The sequence below is a fragment of the Symphalangus syndactylus genome, chromosome 1 (assembly GCF_028878055.3).
Source record: "Symphalangus syndactylus isolate Jambi chromosome 1, NHGRI_mSymSyn1-v2.1_pri, whole genome shotgun sequence".
NCBI classification, from domain to species: Eukaryota; Metazoa; Chordata; class Mammalia; order Primates; family Hylobatidae; genus Symphalangus; species Symphalangus syndactylus.
The window spans coordinates 127,976,305-127,989,311 of NC_072423.2; the positions used below are offsets into that span (position 1 = coordinate 127,976,305).

The window sequence follows — 13,007 nt, forward strand, 5'->3', positions numbered from 1 at the left end:
AACCAGAACCAGGCAGAAGAATTTTAAACTTCAGTATTGACTGGCCGGGAAGGGATCTTACTTCCAATCTGATTTGGATCTTTCATGATCTGTAGTTCTCTTTTTGCCCTTTGTCATTTCTCACTGTCTAGTATAAACCATCACCCTTACACTTTATCCTAATGTACAGGTGACACTGTCTTCTACTTCACCAAGAAAATAAATGCTATTGAATACACCAAGTTAAGGTGTATTCACCAATTATAGGTAATGGTGCCTTTGAAGTAGTTTAAAGAAGAAAATGATATAATCGGCTACGCATTTCAAAATGACTATTGGATGAGGCAACAAAAAGGAATGTGTAGTTAGAATGAATCAAGAAATCATTACAAATTCCAAGTGTCTTAGTCAGTTTGAGCTGCAATAACAAAGTACCATAGACTGGGTGGTACCGATGGTTCTGAGGGTGAAAATGCCAGCATGGTTAGGTTCTGGTGAGGGCCCTCTTCCACACTGCAGAGCACTGACTTCTAATTGTATCCTGAATTACAAAAAGGTGGCTAAAGAGCTCTCTGGGATCTCATTTAAGGCACTAACCCCATCTCAAAGTCCTTACCACATAATACCATCACCTTAAGAGTTAGAATTTCAACATATGAGTTTTGGGAGGACACAAATGTTCAGTCTATAACAAAAAGATTAAATAATTAAAATAATCACAAATATCACCTTTTTTTTTGAGACAGTGTCTTGTTCTGTTGCCCAGGGTGGAGTGCAGTGGTGCAATCATAGCTCACTGCAGCTTCAAACCCCTGGACTCAAGCGGTCCTTCTGCCTCAGCCTCCTGAGCAGTTAGGACTACAGGTGTGCACCACCACACCTGGCTAATTTTTAATTTTTTTGTAGTGATGGAGTCTCCCTATGTTGCCCAGGCTGCTCTCAAACTCCTGACCTCAAGCAATCCTCCCACCTTGGCCTCCCAGAGTGCTGGCATTACAGGCATGGGCAACTGCGCCCAGCCTACAACATTTTTTTAAAAACATCATTTGGTTTTATTAACTGCTTGAAACCTCTACCATTCTTGATTCCTTACCTTTTTAATAAGCAATATGACTTTATTTAGTGACTTTGGAGACAAAACCTCCCAAATAATGCCTGAACCCAAAGTTACATAAAAATGGCTAAAAATATTTTAAAATAATAGATTTGAACATCATTTGTAGTTTCTGCCTCATAAAATGAATGTTTTCAGCTGGACAGTAGATTACAAACCATCTCTGATCATGTTAAGGCATATTAGATGATCAATCTGTGGTTGCATTTGTAACTACCCCTAGGAAAAGAATCTTCTTGGAGTTGGGAGCTCTTCACATTTGCTTGGTCAGTTGGCCCTGGAAGGGGCAGTCCTGGAGCTGGCAAGTGGGAGGCTCTGCCTGTCTTGTCACTGCTCGTTATGCTGGCCCTCTATGACTGAAGCTGACACAGAGCCCTGGCCCTTGTTGACATCACTGATACACACCCACTGCCCATTAACCGACTGCTTCCTCAGGGTCACCTTATTGTCTCCACCAGAAATGGCTGATATGTTGGCTGTGATGGACCTGCCCACATGCTACATGATATCATTGAACTTGTGCAGCAATTTGGGAGACCATGTATTTCCCAAGGCATCATCACAGGTCCAAATGAACACACGACCATCCCAGGAGCAGCTGGCGATGGTGCTGGTGGGCAGGCTGATGGAGGGGGCCCAGGCCACATCTCAAACCCAGTCACTGTGTGCTTCCAGCTTCTGCTCCTCCTTCCACTGGCCATCCTTGAAGAGGTTGTCACAGCCGCCTGATGCAAACTTCTTGACGTAATTGGGTTTCTGCCTGAACAGCTGGTCTATGAGGCTTCTAGGTACAACAGCAGGGGCCCAGCTGACAGCATTGCAGCCAATAGTGTGACCGTTGTTGATCTTCTTCACTTCCCATTGGCCTTCCCCTGTATAAGTCAACAGGAAGATGGCCCCATCTGAGCTCCCACAGGCCAGGATCAGGCCGTAGTCATGGGGGGCCTAGCACACAGAGTTCACCGAGGAGTCATATCCTGAGGAGTGGTGGGTCTTCTCCCAGGTGCCGTTTTCCTCTTTCCAGATAATGACTTTCTAATCATAGGAGCACAATGCCAGGATATTGCCATATGTGGGGTGAGCCCAGGCCACTTGCCACATAGGACTATCATGACTTCTGAGGTTGGCAATGAGGATCTGCCCTCTGTTGTGCACTTTGAAGATTTTGACAGATTTTTCTGATGAGCAGGTTGCCAGGCGGGTGCCATAGTAGTCCATCTGGGCATCATGAATCATATCCTTATGGGAGGTATCCACAATGTTAATTACTGACACCATGATTGCAGCGTGACTCCCCTAGGGACGTGGCAGCTCCTGGTGGTGCCTCCCCATTCCTTACCAGCTTTTTTTTTTGGGGGGTGGGGGACAGTCTCGCTCTGTCACCCAGGCTGGAGTGCAGTGGCACGATCTTGGCTCACTGCAACCTCTGCCTCCCAGGTTCAAGCAGATTCTCCTGCCTCAGCCTCCTGAGTGACTGGGATTACAGGTGCGTGCCACCACACCTAGCTAATTTTGTATTTTTGGTAGAGACGGGGTTTCACCATGTTGACCAGGCTGGTCTCGAACTCTTGACCTCAAGTGATCCACCTGCCTGGGCCTCCCAAAGTGTTGGGATTACAGGCATGAGCCACCCCGCCTAGCCTATTACCATCTTTTTTAGCAACAATGTTTGCCTCTTCAGATGGCCACAATGTTTGTAATCTTTTCCTCTAGAGAGAATAGAAATCTTTCTTTTTAGCCTGGCTGATTGAAATTTGTTTAGTATTGATAGTTTAGAAAAACAGAAAAGCTTCACATTTTGTTACTGATAATATTATATAAATGTTTAAGATTGTAATCAAAATTGGGGAATTATCTCTCCAGTTCGTTCACATATGAGCTGTAATTTTTGGAAGAAATTTTCACAGACAGGTTCTGGCCCCATACATTTCAAACCTTGCTTCTCCACAACCCATGTACTTCCGGGGCTGGGTGCCTTCAGGCATGATTGTATTGCACTATGATGCTAAGTGAGTCAGCACATTGGGTGGAGGGATGATTCATTAATCATAACTTACCTACCCATGGTAGTAACCAGGAATCATATCAATATATCCTGCTGTACCCATGTAAAGTAAATCCCTACTTTAACTGATTTTTAGTTGGGTCCCCAAAATGCCTATAGCAACCTGTAAAACCTCCCAAAGGAAGAGGACATTTGACACATTGAAGCTGGAACAGAAAGAGACAAGGATCTTAGCTTGTTATGGTCAAATTATATTACTTTTGCAAGTTTTACAAAAACATATGACACTGAACATGCTGGTGGGATTCTTCTGTTGGGGCACTTCTGGATGCAGCTGCCACGGTAGCCTAGGAATGAGATGACGGCAGGGGCATCAGGGAGTGGAGAGGAAGCAATCAATTTGAAAAACATTTAGGGCTGGGCACAGTAGCTCTTGCCTGTAATCCCAGCACTTTGGGAGGCCAAGGTGGGAGGTTCGCTTGAGGCCAGGAAATCAAGGCCAGCTTGGGCAACATAGTGAGACTCCGTCTCTACAAGAAAATTTAAAAATTTAAATTAGGAAAGAAAAGTGTTCAGGAGGTAAAATTGATAGGATTTGGTGATTGACTGAACACAGGTGTGAGAAAGAATGAGGAGTTGTTGATTTGTCCAGGTTAAAACCTTAGTTAGATAACTAGGTGGGTACTGGGATCGGCATCTGAGATAGAGGATTGCAGAGGAGGCCCTGGCAGGGACAGGGGAAGCAAGTTCAATTCTGGGCTTGTTCAGCTCAGTATTTCCGGGAACATCCAGGTAGAGATATTTCTCCATAAGCACCAACACTTAATAGTAAGACACTCCAGGGAGAAGTCTGAAAGGCTGGCGCAGATTCTGGGGCCATCAGTGCAAATGGAACCCGAAGTCCAGGGATAGGCTGAGACTGCACATGGGGAGCTGTCTGAGGAGAGCGATGGGCCAAGCAAAAGACAAACCCAGGGGATCCTAAGCTTTAACGACTGGGCAGAGTAAGAGAACCCACAAAGGAGACAGAGTCTTTAGAAACTGCCAGGCTCAGTGGCTCATGCGGGTAATCCCAGCACTTTGGGATGCCGAGGTGGGTGGATCACCTGAGGTCAGGAGTTCGAGACCAGCCTGGCCAACATGGTGAAACTCTGTCTCTACTAAAAATAAAAAAATTAGGCGGGCATGGTGGCGCATGCCTGTAGTCCCAGCTACTCTGGCGGCTGAGGCAGGAGAATCGCTTGAACCTAGGAGGTGGAGGTTGCAGTGAGCCGAGATCACGCAGTTGCACTCCAGCCTGGGTGACAAGAGCAAAACTGTGTCTCAAAAACAAAACAAAAAAAGAAATGAATGTAATTCAATCGCTTATGATAGATTGCAGCTTAGCATGTCATATTTTCCCTCTTTTTTTGATATTTCTGGTTTGAAAGAGAAATTACAAGATTTAGTGGAGATATATATATATAATTTTTTTTTTTTTTTTTTGAGACAGAGCCTTGCTCTGTCACCCAGGCAACTTCCACCTCCCTGGTCCAAGTGATTCTCTTGCCTCAGCCTCCCGAGTAGCTGGGATTACAAGCGCACACCAATGCACATGGCTAATTTTTGTGTTTTTAGTAGAGATGGAGTTTCACCATGTTGGCCAGGCTGGTCTCAAACTCCTGACCTCAAGTGATCCACCTGCCTCGGCCTCCCAAAGTGCTGGGATTACAGGTGTGAGCCGCCACACCCAGCCAGTGGGCTCTTTCTTATGAGACTTTGTAGGCATTCCATTAGCTGATTTGTTAAATGATCTTCAAAATATTTGCTTGCATCAAGTAAAGGAAATTGGATGGTAAATATCCCCTATATATAGCTCTACCTGCCTCCTTCCTTCATCAAAGACTCAAAAAGTGGAATATGTCTCCACTTTAAGCCATTTCAAGAGCACATTAGGTGGTGATGGGCAATATATTTCACTGACATGGACTCCTGGGGATAATCTCCCAGCAGGCTGCATAAGCCTGTGCTCAGTGGTGAAGGCCCCCAGGCGGCTGTCTTCATATGAATCTTCAAGGCATGGCAAAGCTCATGACATTTGCATTTTAAAAGGTATTTGCTTTGGTGTGGGTAAAACTCAACCAAACATGGTTAACACTTTGACCTCGAGGATGAACCATAAAAATATAGGGCAGCGACCTCCTCTTCCCTACTGATTCCTGAGAGGGGCAGTGGTGAGTTTATTTTTGTATGCTGTCAAATCAACTTAAGACCCATTTTAAGAGTTTTATTTCTCTTCTTTATAGGGATTCCATCAATTTAAGAGTTCTGCTGATTTTTTTGGAAATGGGTCACTGTAGAAATTAATCAAGTGATAGTGAGGACCTTGATAATTGGAGTGGATTCTGGGATTCCCAAAGGTAGTAACTGGGCTGAGTGGTGAAGAGGGGATGGGAGAACAGCCACAGTGATTTTTCTGTACTTCAAAAGCTTAATGAAGTTTGAAATTTGATCCAGGATTTGTCTACACTGGCTGATTGATCATCCTGCTCTGTTTATGACTGGAATGACATTGGCTTGATACACAGACACAGCTGTCTCTTGCTGATGTATAGTGCTGGTGAAAACCAGTGTTTTATGTCTGATGGTTACAGATGAAAAAGGGAATATTACTTAGCAACTGTTAAATAGTCTTTTAAAGTGTCACCTGCTGTCTTGTAGTACTGGTCTCTTCGTTTCCTGTAGAGTTGGCTTTTCTAGTCCCTCTTCCAGAGTGATTTCTCTAAAACACTGATGTGATCGCTTCTCAGTCTTTTGGCTAAGATCAAGTGTAGTATCTAAAACACTGATGTGGTCAGGATACCTTCCATGACTTGGCCCCTATATTTTTCCAGCCTCATGTTTCAATCCTCCCTTCTTAGATGTGACTCCCTGGCCTTAAGTTAGCGCTATATACAATTCCATGAATGAAACAGCACTGTTTATACCTCCTGGTCTCTGCACCCTCTGCCTTTATTCACCTGGAAATGAAGACACACCTCAGTTACCTTATCTGCAGAGTCTTCTTTGACCCACTTGTCAGCTAAGTTAGTCACATTTTGTTTTCTATCACTTATGTTGTAGAAATCTTTTAAACATTACTTTTTTTTTTTCTTAACTTTTAGGTTCATGGGTACATGTGAAAGATTGTTGTGTAGGTAAACTGTGTGTCACAGGGGTTTGGTATACAGATTATTTTGTCACCCAGGTAATAAGCATAGTTCCTGATAGGTCATTCTTTGATCCTCTGCCTCCTCCTACCTACCACCCTCAAGTAGGCCCTGATGTCTGTTCCCTCTTTGTGTCCATGTGTTCTCATCATTTAGCTCCCACTTATAAGTGAGAATGTGCAGTATTTGGTTTTCTGTTCCTGCATTAGTTTGCTTAGGATAATGGCCTCCAGCTCCAACCATGTTGCTGCAAAGGACATGATCTTGTTTCTTTTTTATGGCTGCATAGTATTCCATGGTGTATACATGCCACATTTTCTTTATCCAGTCTACCATTGATTGTCATTTAGGTTGATTCCATGTCTTTACTATTGAAAATACTACTTTTTGTGGTGTGTTAATATAACTGATTTATACACATTTCTCACTCTCTGGAATAGGAGCTGTTTATAAGTCCAGTACCAAGCACAGGACCTGACACAAAGTACTTTCTTGAAAAGAGTTTGTTGGATGAATGTATGAAAACGTTAGAGGTCTTGGTGAAGGAAAAGCTGGTCACCATTGAATCTAGTGGATTCCTCAGGGAAAAGAGCAGCTTCCTGTGTTGAATTTGTCCAGTTAAGTATAAGAAGCAACGTTTCTGATTGCTCTGAAAAGTATGATTAAAGCATAAATTATTATGGAAAAATAATGGTTTAGAAGTATAGCATTTTGGTATATTTGTTCATTTCTTTTCTGAAACATTAATTAGCTAAGGTAAAGATAAGGATTTTGCTATATGATAATCAAACTAGTATCAATGAAAATCATCAATATTAAAATGAAAAGTTAGAAAATTATAGTAAATGGGATAGACAGATGAAAGCTTAATATCTATATTATAATGAGCTAATATCACTGATCAGAATATCAAGATCTACATAGAAAATTGGGTAAATGACGACCAGGCGCAGTGGCTCATGCCTGTAATCCCAGCAATTAGGCCGAGGCGGGTGGATCACCTGAGGTCGGGAGATTGAGAGTAGCCTGACCAACATGGAGAAAACCCGTTTCTACTAAAATTACAAAAAATTAGCCAGGCGTGGTGGCTCATGCCTGTAATCCCAGCTACTCGGGAGGCTGAGGCAGGAGGATCGCTGGAACCTGGGAGGTGGAGGTTGCAGTGTATGGATACTTGGTGAAAATGTGGGTATACGCTATTTTAAGTCTTATAAAATACTCATATCCTTTGACCTAGTCACCCCACACTCAGAGCGTTACTTTTAAAAAATAAAAATTTAAAAGAAGGATAATGCTATAGACATGAAGTTGTTTGTTGCAACTTAATATATTTTGATATTTATGATATCAAAATTGGAAATAATTCAACCCCTAATGTAGGAAGGAGGATTATGTAAATTCTGTCATATCCACACAAAACGCTATAATATGCAATAAGTAGAATTGTTTTCAATATATAACCACGTCAAAAGTACTTTTAGTAAGTGGCAGTAGCAAATTACAAAATTATCTCTTAAGTTTATGTTATATGTATGCATAAGGGGAGGATCTAGGAGGGAAACTGGAAGAGAAAAGGTTTTGTGCTGGCTTCAGGGGTTGTTTTGTTTTGTTTTGGGAATTGTGGTCCAAAAAAAGTGTAACTCTGTTCCACATTCACTAGGGACTTTTTTTTTCTTTTTTTGAGACGAAGTCTTGCTCTGTCACCCAGACTGGAGTGCAGTAGCACAATCTCAGCTCACTGCAAACTTTTTTTTTCTTTTTTTGAGATGAAGTCTTGCTCTGTCACCCAGGCTGGAGTGCAGTAGCACAATCTCAGCTCACTGCAACCTCCACCTCCTGGGTTCAAGCGATTCTCCTGCCTCAGCCTCCTGAGTAGCTGGAACTACAGGAGCACACCACCATGCTTGGCTAATTTGTTTGTATTTTCAGTAGAGACAGGGTTCTGCCATGTTGGCCAGGCTCGTCTTGCACTCCTGACCTCAGTTGATCCACCCACCTCAGCCTCCCAAAGTGCTGGGATTACAGGCGTGAGCCACCACGCTGGGCCTAATACTTTCTATTCTATTGTTACAACAATAAGGAGGCAGGGCAGAGCAGTACTTGGAGCCACAGTACCAGCTCCCTCCCTTGTTCCCTTTATAATCTTGAGCCAGTTTCTCAGTCTTATCTCTAAAGAGGAAATATAATAACTAGGTATGAAAGCCTTTGGAAGTAGTACATGAGATAACAGTACAGGCACCTAAGCACTGCTCAAAGTATAGGTTGAGCAAGTATGTCCATACAATGACTTTTTCTTCCAGTGTGGTAGAAAACATTGCAGTCCTAGTTAACTTAGAATCTGCCTTGAACTTTAAGAGATAATATGACATGGTCACTAATATGTGCAGGTAAGTAGGGAACCTCAGGAAACAAATCATACTGCTCTCAGGTCCCTCTTTGTGAATTTGTGTTTTCTGCTTTTATTGGCCAGAATGGGGAGTGAAAGAGGAAGGGATGGGTAAATGGCTAGTGGAGGAGTGTGGTCTGGACTTCAGGGAAAGTGGGGAAAGAGATCTTACAACATTTTTCACTTTCCAAGATAAATAGTAACTCTTTGATCTCATGTTTATTTCTTTTAATATTATGTTTTAAAACTTTCACAGAGATATAGATTCATATTGTGGGTACAAAGCACTTTCCAGAGCAAGATGGCCGACTGACCACCTTCTTATCTCTTCTCCCTTCCAAAATGTTACTTCTTTCAGAAAATGGGAATCTTTTTAAAACAGGAGACAGTAAAAGGCGAGTTGTTCGTGCATGACAGATTTTGAAAGATCTGTGGTGGCTGAGGATGTAGGATAAGGAAATCTCAGTCCCTAGTGAATGTGGAACAGAGTTACAGGAACAGAGAGCAGGTAGTAGACTAGTCTCAAAGAACCATGGAGACCCAGGTCCTGGAAATACAGAAGTGGCAAAGGATAGGAATGAAATGGAGCTGACAGTGAGAAGGGTAATTAAACCTTATATATTTTCTGTTAGGTCCTCTGCTTCTTCACCTCAGTCTCAAACACACACTGTCCATCAGGGAGGCATCCTTCTACCAGTCAGAAAATCAGAGAGGGTTTTCCTTAAAACATTAAAAAAAGTAAACAGATTAAAGATCCTCCACATTACATCTGATTCTGTCAAAGCACCCTAAAACAAAACCCCCAGAGCTGGGTGCAGTGGCTCGCGCCTGTAATCCCAGCACTTTGGGAGGCTGAGGCAGGCGGATCACCTGAGGTCAGGAGTTCAAGACCAGCCTGGCCAATATGGTGAAGCCCCGTCTCTACTAAAAATACAAAAAAATTAGCTGGGTGTGGTGGTGGGCACCTGTATTCCCAACTACTCAGGAAGCTGAGGCAGGAGAATCACTTGAACCTGGGAGACGGAGGTTGCAGTGAGCTGAGATCGTTCCACTCTACTCCAGCCTGGGCGATGAGAGCAAAACTCCGTCTCAAAAAACAAAAACAAAAACCCAGAAGACAAGCCCTGCTCCTGTACACAGAGCAGTACTGTTAGAGAGAGGACGATTATGCAGATGCTGGGGCATTCATTTGCATTACCATTAAATAGGAATGAACAACCAAGCATGGCCAGACACTGAGGGCAACCATAAAACCTGCAACAGGAAAGAGAAAGACCAAGATGAAATAAACAGAAAAGTGACTGTAGAGGCAACAAAGAATTCAGGGGACAGGAGAGATCTTAAGTAAAAAAAACAAAATCCATCAAGTTTATCTTTCAGAGGTATATTACATCCATAAGGTAAGAATGGGATACTTTGAAAAAGAAGCTACTAGAGAACAGGAGTTCTTGGATATTAAGAAGAATCTCCTAGAAACTAGAACCAGAATACAGAGATGGAAATCAGAAAAGATAAGAGATAATGAGGAACAATCTAGGATGTCCAACTTGTTACTGTTAAGAAGGAAAAAATTGGAGAAAAAATGTCAAAGAAGTAATACAGAATCTTTTCAAAATCGAAAGGGATCTCTGAGTTGTCGAACATAATGAATGCAAAGAAGATACCTAATCAGATGTATCACTGGGAAATTTTGGGACATTGAGAACAAAGAGGTGACAGATGACCAGGCATTGTGGCTCATGCCTATAATCCCAGCACTTTGGGAGGCCGAGGTGGGCAGATCAGTTGAAGCCAGGAGTTCGAGACCAGCCTGGCCAACATGGCAAAACCCTGTCTCTACTAAAAATACAAAAATTAGCCGGGCATGGTGGCATGCACCTGTAATCCCAGCTATTCAAGAGGCTGAGGCATGAGAATCACTTGAACCTGGGAGGTGGAGGTTGTAGGGAGTGAAGATCACGCCACTGCACTCCAGCCTGGGTGACAGAGCGAGACTCCATCTCAAAAAAACAAAACAAAAAAAGAAGAGGCGACATAGGGTAATATGCTAATTGATGGAACTAAGAAAGATATAAGGATATTTTAAAGGTACAAAGATAACTAGGAGAGAAGCTGAAAATGGTGATATAACCATAATAGCAAGAAAGGAAGATAAACTTTCTTTATCTTCTGGGCTGTACTCTCATGTGTTAAAGAAATCAATGATAAGAAAAAGCAGTACACATATATTACTTAGAGACCAGAAGAAGCAAAAACAGGAACAATTAAATAATCTTAAAATGTGCTGGGCATGGTAGCTCACACCTGTAATTCCAGCACTTTGGTAGGCCAAGGTGGGAGGATCGCTTGAGTTCAGGAGTTCGAGACCAGGCTAGGCAACATAGTGAGACCCCATTTCTACAAAAATAAAAATAAAAATTAGCAGGTCATGGTGGTACATGCCTATAGTCCCAGCTACTCAGGAGGCTGAGACAGGGGGATCGCTGGAACTCAGGAGGCTGATGCTGCAGTGAGCCGTGATTGTGCCACTGTACTCCAGCCTGGGCAACAGCCTATCTCAAAATAAAATAATAAAAAATGATAATTTTTAAATGGCTTCCTCTGAAAGACAGAACAAAGAGAAAAGTGAGGCAGGGGACAGTTGCTTTTCACTATAACAGTCTTTTTGTCCTCCTCTTTTTATTTATTTTATTTTATTTTATTTTATTTTATATTTTATTTTTTGAGATAGAGTCTCACTCTGTCACCCAGGCTGGAGTGCAGTGGTGCAATCTCAGCTCACTGCAACCTCCACCTCCCAGGTTCAAGCGATTCTCATGTCTCAGCCTCCCAAGTAGCTGAGACTATAGGCATGTGCCACCATGCCTGGCTAATTTTGTATTTTTAGTAGAGATGGGGTTTCACCATGTTGGCCAGGCTAGTCTCGAACTCCTGACCTCAAGTGATCTGCCTGCCTCGGCCTCCCAAAGTGCTGGGAATACAGGCGTGAGCCACCTCCTCCTTTCAAAAATTATTAGTTTTTGTTATTGTTACAGGATCTTTGGGGTGTCACTTTTCTGGCTGGAAACCTCTGTGGCCTGTGGCGCCTTTGCCCGAGTTTTGCTCGGGCCCACTGGGCTCGTTCTGCCCACTTGGCCTGGCAGGCTGCGCTCGGTACATGCTTCCTGCCTGGATCCCACACCTACCAAGGGCAAGTCAGGCATAGAGCGGCAAGGGGTGTGTGAGCAAGCGTGGGGTTGAGCCACTGTGCATGGTCAGACACGCTGGCTGCTGCTGCAGGGTGAGCAGCTCCAGGTGCCCGCACAGGCACCAGCTCTCTGCAAGGCTGCAGCTGGACCAGGCGCTCTGCAGACAGCTTCTCTGGCTGGCATCAGGGTATGCATTAGTGCCCGGAAGCTTGGAGATGCCAGGAACCACAGGCCCCAAAGAGGGAGTCACAGCCCCAGCTCGGGTAGCTCCCAGGTCTGGGCTCCCCAAAGGACCATAGCTCTTCTCTCCTTCTTTTCCCCCACAACGTGGTGAGCAAGGGGCATGTTTCAGCCTTTTTGTGTTACAGCTCTTTTATCCTCACCATTCAGCAGATCTTGAGTTCTTGTCCTACATTCAGGAAGAATGAGTTACACAGACAAGTGGAGGGTGAGCAAGATGAAGAGTAGCTTTATTGAGTGATAGAACAGCTCAGAGGAGACCCACAGTGGGTAGCTCCTCTCCATAGCCAGGGTGTCCCAACGAGTGTTCAGCTCTCAGCAGAGAGGGTAGTGCCTCTTTGTGGGTAGATTGTCTCATCCTCTCTCCATCCTCTCAGCGGAGAGGATAGCTTCTCTCTGCAGCTGATTGTCTCCCCTTGTCTCTCCATCTTCTAGTCTTGCTGAGCCCGCAGTTGTTATGGGCTTCAGTGAGGAGGAAGTGCTGCTTGGACCATGGCGGCCATTGGCAGGCCCAGGGAAAAGCACCACAAGTTACCCCTCTGGTCCACGAGACTAGTGGCCCGAACCCCAGGCTTCGGGCCCTCCCTAGCTTGAAGGTGGGGCTTCACCAGGGACTCGCCCCTTCCACCCAGGAGCCTGTCTACCTCCTGCCACCATTCATGGCGCCCAGGCTGTTTGTGCCAAGCAACGCCTACAGGCCAGTGCTGAGCTGCCCTCAGCGACTCCCCGGCCTCCCTCCTGTGCTCATCGGTGCCCAAAGTCCAGAGGGAGCTGAGGTGGCAGGGGGCTGGCATGTCAGTGCTACCCTGAACGTTTGCACACCCAGCCAGCATGCGCCAGCACGTGGGCTCAGCCCCATCCTTGCTCCGAGATCGGAGTGGCGCTGGGAGAAGAGAGAGGCTAGGCA

At 44.3% G+C, this 13,007-nt stretch overlaps 1 protein-coding gene and 1 pseudogene across 3 annotated transcripts in view; one reads left to right on the forward strand and one right to left on the reverse strand.

Annotated features, from left to right (window-relative positions):
* GLB1 (galactosidase beta 1) overlaps nucleotides 1-13,007 on the forward strand; it is a 126,636-nt gene that overhangs the window by 79,254 nt on the left and 34,375 nt on the right. The window lies entirely within an intron of this gene.
* Nucleotides 1,410-2,452, reverse strand: LOC129485469 (protein SEC13 homolog; annotated as a pseudogene).